General features: G+C 42.9%; 1 pseudogene; it reads right to left on the reverse strand.

Annotated features, from left to right (window-relative positions):
- Nucleotides 1-5,344: 5,344 nt before the first annotated feature.
- Nucleotides 5,345-5,638, reverse strand: LOC121282552 (annotated as a pseudogene).
- Nucleotides 5,639-6,142: the final 504 nt, after the last annotated feature.

Here is a 6,142-nt window from a genome sequence, read left to right on the forward strand (position 1 = left end):
TTTTGTTTAATAATAGGCTGAACAGCTTTTTCAACTGAGATTTGTTGTTAATTTTATAATTTAAAGTTCCACATTCAAGCATTGTTTACTTTAAAGGTTTAATGTATTGCATTGAAACATTCCTTTCAAAATATTTGATTGCTGTATCATCTGGATATTTTAAGGTAATTTTGAAGTCTGATTAGAATACATGTTTAAATATATACAAACAGCACAATTAGGTGAACAACCATGAGACTAGAGTTCAATAGCCAAGTCTTTAGTTACATTAAATTGTCTTGGCGATTAATGTAATGTACCTGATGAGGTGTTGCACAGCTAAATGATCCAAGATACTTTTGGAATTATAGAACAATACTAAATAATGTTACTTCAGGATGCATTGAGTTCATGCTACAGCTTATGTATGAAAGATCCATTTAGATGGTGTACAAGATTTGTGGAAAATAATCTATGTGGCATTCTCTGCTGAATTAGGTCTTTCTCTATGTATCTTAGTGTTTCAAAGCAATGATTTAATGCTATGATTTGCTTTCTGACATTTTAGCACAACTTTACTTCATAATGGTTCCAGGGATCAAGGATTGGTTACATGGATAGACTGGAGAAGCTATGGTTGTTTTCCTTAGAGCAGAGAAGCCTAAGAGATTTGATAGTTTTTATAATTATGAAGGGTTTAGATACAGCAAATAAAGAGAAACTGTTTCCAAATGGCTGACGGGTTGATAAGCAGAGGGGCCAAATTTAAGCTGATTCACAAAAGAACCAGAGGCAACATGAGGAAAAAGTTTATGCATCAATATGTTAGGAATTAGAATGTATTAACTAATAGGGTGGTGGATGCAGATTTAATAATATCCTTCAAAAGGCTAATTCAGGCTTCGCAAACATACGGCCCATGGACCGCAATCCAGCTAGCCAAGCCTCTTTATCCATCCCGTGGAGCCAGTGTTCAAACTGTGGCCAAGTTCAATGTAAGATTCTGCAAGGAGCTGCTCCTCCAGCGAGTCTATCAGCAGCAAATGTGGGAGGGAAACAGTTTCTGATTGGAGGAACAGCAAGCAGTGTGAAGGCAAATGGCTCCCCTCTGTTTTCACAGTGTGCACTCTTTCTGCCTTTGGCCACACTCTCTCTCTCACCTCTCACCTCCTGTGCAGGTGTCGTCCCACCACAGGAGCACAGGGGTCAAGATGGTGAAGCGGGCCTGGGAGGCCATGAGGAACAGCAGGGTCAGAGCAACCTTGTCTGCCCAGCGCCCCACCTGGGGCACCTAAAATCTCAGTCAGGATGGAATGAGGAAGTGTGTCTCTTCACAGCATCCCGAAACCTCCTTGGCGGTAAAACATCCAATCTTTATGGGCCTGGTCAGGAATGAGTAGTATGTGTGAGTGAGTGAGTGAGTTTGTGTGAGTTAATCTGTGTGAGTGTGAGTGAGGCTGTTTGAGTGTGTGAGTCTGTGTGTGAATGAGTCTGTATTATTGAGTGACTTTGTCTGAAGCTGTGTGAGTGAGTGAATCTTAGTGAATCTGTATGTGAGTGAATCTGTGTGAGTGTGAGTCTATGTGAGTCTGTGAGTGAGAGTAAGAACCCTGAGACTGGGGATGAGCCAGACACACACACACTCTTCCACTCCTCCTCCCTACCCAAAAACCTATCCACAAAGCGGGCCAGGAGAGGAGGAAAACCCAGGCTGAAAGGCAACTTGCTTCCTATACCCACTTTCATATGACTTCTGCTGAGGGCTTGCACAGAGTGTGTGCCACCAGAGGCAAACATAAGGCCTGTGTTAGTGAAATGCAACTCCTTAGTTCATCTCTGGTCCCTACCCTTCCCTGGTAACCAGGAATTGGGGCTTAGACTGTCTCTTTAGCTCTGCTTCTTAAGCGAAAAGACAAAAAAATTTAACTCTTCTGCTTGACACTATTAATGGTCATTCTTATTCATTACATCTTTTTTTATTATCAATTTATTGCTTTAACATTGATTTAAAAAAATGTTTAACGATGAGCCAAACCATATCTTGCTGAAACTTGCTCATTGGCCCATTGAGTGACAAAAAATTGAAACATGGACCCCCATGCGAAAGGTTCGGACAAGCCTGGGCTAACAAAGCAGTCTGCTTGATTGGCACCACATCCACAAATGTTCACTCCCTCCACCACCAATGCACAGTAACAGCAGTGTGTACCATCTACAAAGTGCACTGCAGGAATTCACCAAGGCTGCTTAGGCAGTACCTTCCAAACCCACAACCAGTACAATCTCGAATGAGAAGGGCAGCAGATAGATGGGAACACCACCACCTGGAAGTTCCCCTCCAAGTCACGCAGCATCCTGACTTGGAAATACATTGCCACTGTCACTGGGTCAAAATCCTGGAATTCCCTTCCTAACAGCACTGCAGGTGCACCTACACCACATGGACTGCAGCAGTTCAAGAAGACAGCTTACCATCATCTTCTGAAGGGCCTTTAGGGATAGGCAATAAATGCTGGCCCAGCCAGCGAAGCCTACATCCTGTGAATGAATAAAAAAAAACTTGGAGTCCCCATGTCTTAATGATGAGGCGGAGAGGTGGCGGAGAAAAGAAAAGGAAGCAAATCCTGCACTCTGGATCTTGCTACATGGTGGGACATCCTGCCCATGTGCCCAAAGATTTGTGGGTTAAGAATCAGCCTGTTCCATCACGTAAAAGCCCACAGCAGAAACTTGCAACCCTAAGTAGACATCATCCCTGAAATGGGACAGCTATTGATAATGATATGGATGTCACATATATATTACATAACTAACTAAAGGTGAAAATATTGAACTAACTATTGGAAGCATTTTCATTCATACCTCTTCTAGTCTGTTTGTAAGTTCTGTTGTTTTGACTGAAACATGATAAAGTGGACAATGCACATGTTCACAGAACATCCAGCCAATTTCTGCTCTGTGAGGGCAGAAGGGCAATTATTTTTTGTTGGAATTTCTGCTAACCTAAGTCAGCACCTGCATGTTTATTTACACACGTTGTTGCAATCTGCAATTTAATAAGCGACTGATGTGCATAAACAACATAATCTAGTGTTGGCCAAACTGTGCACCAGATGAAGCTTTCACAACAAGCAATATTTAATACTCCTCAGAATGTGTTCAGCAGAGCACATTACCTGCAACACTAAGTGGAACAATATTACATAACACAATGTTACATAAGACACAATTAATAATGTGATACACTGTGTGACATTTTCCTTCAGTACAAGTATTCATACATTTATAGGGATATAGAGCACAGAAGGAGGCAATTTGGCCAATTGAGATTACACCAAATCTGTCAAGGACAATCCAGTTATTTCCCTGCTCTTTCTCCTTAACCCTACATTATTTTTCCCCTGCAAGGAAGGGAGGTCCAGGGTTTTGACCCAGTGACAGTGAAGGAACGGCGATATATTTCTAAGTGAGGATGGTAAGTAACTTGGAGGGGAACTTCCAGGCAGTGGTGTTCTGCTGTCCTTGTCCTTCTAGATGATAGTGGTCATGGGTTTGGAAGGTGCTGCCTAAGGAGCCTTGGTGAATTCCTGCAGCGCATCTTGTAGATGGTACACACTGCTATTACTGTGCGTCGGTGATGTAGGGAGTGAATGTTTGTGGATGTGGTGCCAATCAAGCAGGCTGCTTTGTCCTGGATGGTGTCAAGCTTCTTGAGTGTTGTGGGAATTGCACTCATCCAGGCAAGTGGGGAGTATTCCATCACACTCCTGGCTTGTGCCTTGTAGATGGTGGACAGGCTTTGGGGAGTCAGGAGATGAGTTACTCATCGCACGATTCCTAGCCTCTGACCTGCTCTTGTAGCCACAGTATTTATACGGCTAATACAGTTCAGCTTCTGGTCAATGGTAACCCCCAGGATGTTGATAGTGGGGGAATTCAGTGACGGTAATGTCATTGAACATCAGGGGGCGATGGTTAGATTCTCGCTTGCTGAGGATTGTCATTGCCTAGCACTTGTGTGGTAAGCATGTTACTTGCCACTTTTCAGCCCAAGCCTGGATATTGTCCAGGTCTTGCTGCGTTTGGACATGGACTGCTTCAGTATCTGAAGTCACAAATGGTGCTGAACTATATGCAATCATCAGTGAACATCCCCACTTCTGACCTTATGATGGAAGGAAGGTCATTAATGAAGCAACTGAGGTTGGGCTGAGGAAATGGCCCAAAGTGTGGCGCAGCTTGAAAGACAAGTTGTTACCATTCTGAGCGATTGACCACAAGCTTCTCCCAGTCATTAATATCAGTGCTGCTGGATTTCAAGGAGAGCTTAGAGTGTCTTTGAAGCATTTAGTTTTTGTTCTTTCCTGGACCATTGGCAATTTGAAAGTTGAGAAATCAAAATCTCGTGGAGGAGACAGTTTTTGGCCATACGGGCACAATATCCAGTCTTTCAAAGCTGATTTTGCCTGAATGCTTGTGGAGCTAGCTTCAAGAAAGACACTAGCATTTGTTTGACAGTTCTCCCATTGAATCCGGGATATATAGGAGGGAAATCGCTGATGGAATTTCTCTATTGCTGTTATGTGTTGCTGATACACAGTCCATGTCTCACTGCAGTCCTGGGGTGTGGTGACAAGAACTGCTCTGTACCTTAGGACTTACGATGACTTGCGGAGATCTTTGTTGTCAAACATTTGCTGGTGTAGTTTGTAGAATGCTGAGCTAGCACAACTGATCCGATGTTGGAAGTCCTCGTCAATGGTGGCCTTTTGAGAGAGGTGGCTGCTAAGGTATGGGAAGTGTTCAGCATATTCTAGAGTCTCTCCTTCAATATATATGGGAAGTGGAACACTTGGCTGACCAGGTATGGGTTTATATGTGAACTTTGTTTTGTTTTGGTAACATTCAAGGTGTTACGATCGAGATGGGAGGGGTGCGCCATTGATCTAGCCCCAATACACACAGGTCACACCAAAGTGGCCATTCATTTACCTTTGCTTTTGTTAACCAAAATAAAAGCCAGACTTCTTTCAATAAACAACAAACTTAATCGTTTATTATAAAACCAGTCTTGCCAAATAGAAAGGCAAAGCTTATTACCATATAGTATGGAATATGAAAGTATACGAAATACTCTATCGAGATACCTAAGCCCCACGCATATGCACACGCACACACACACACACACACACACACACACACAACCCTTCTTCAGAGCTCTGAAGAAGGGTCCTCTGAAGAAGAGTAATACAGACTTGAAACATTAGCTTTTGTTTCTCTCTCCACAGGTGCTGCCAGACCTGCTGAGTTTTTTTTTTAACTTTCCGAACCATAACTTTATTTGTTGTGTAAATACACTGGTAGTTTATGCAGTGCTGGAAGAAGCCATTGTGGAACGTCTGGGCTTCAGGTTGGTCCCTCCGTGGAATCCGTTCCTGAATCAGCGATACACCACCTTCAGGTGCCTCATGCGGCCTGTATCAGTTGTGTTTCTCCTTTTGGCCTTAGCGCTCCAGTTATATTTCCTCTTCCTCTTGGCAGGGTAGGCACATTTACCACAGGTCGAGTTTTGCAGGTGAAATGCTTTAGCCCCACATCGCTGGCAACGAGTGTGGGTCTTGTTCCACCTCTTACCAAATGACGATGTTCCCTTCGTCATTTTCCAGCGTTTCCTGTTTCTATCATTTATGAAGCATTACTTACTCGTTAGGAAGGCAAATGAAAATTTCCCACGACTCTGACACCACAGCATGTTAAAACTACAGTATTGGAGTTCAGCAGACCATTTCCATTTCTGTAATCTCCTCCTGCCACACACCGCTCCAAGGACTCTGTGTTTATCTAATTCTGGTTTCTTGAGCATTCCCAGTTTTAATTGCTCTACTATTTGGTGGCCATGCCTTCAGCTGCCTATTCCTTAAGCTCTAAAACACCTTCCCTGAATTCTCAGCCTCTCTGCCTCCTTTAAGATGCTCCTTAAAACCTATCTTTTTGACCAAGCTTTCCGTCATCAACTCTAATATTGCCATATGTGGTTCAGTATCAAATTTTTGTTTAGTTTTGATAATTACTTGCAGTCTAGCTGCCTGAATTCCTGCAAGAAACCTTAGTAATTAATGAAGAACACTACAAAAATGTACACTGTTGACCATTATAGATGAAA

The sequence above is a fragment of the Carcharodon carcharias genome, chromosome 9, assembly GCF_017639515.1.
Source record: "Carcharodon carcharias isolate sCarCar2 chromosome 9, sCarCar2.pri, whole genome shotgun sequence".
Taxonomy (NCBI): domain Eukaryota; kingdom Metazoa; phylum Chordata; class Chondrichthyes; order Lamniformes; family Lamnidae; genus Carcharodon; species Carcharodon carcharias.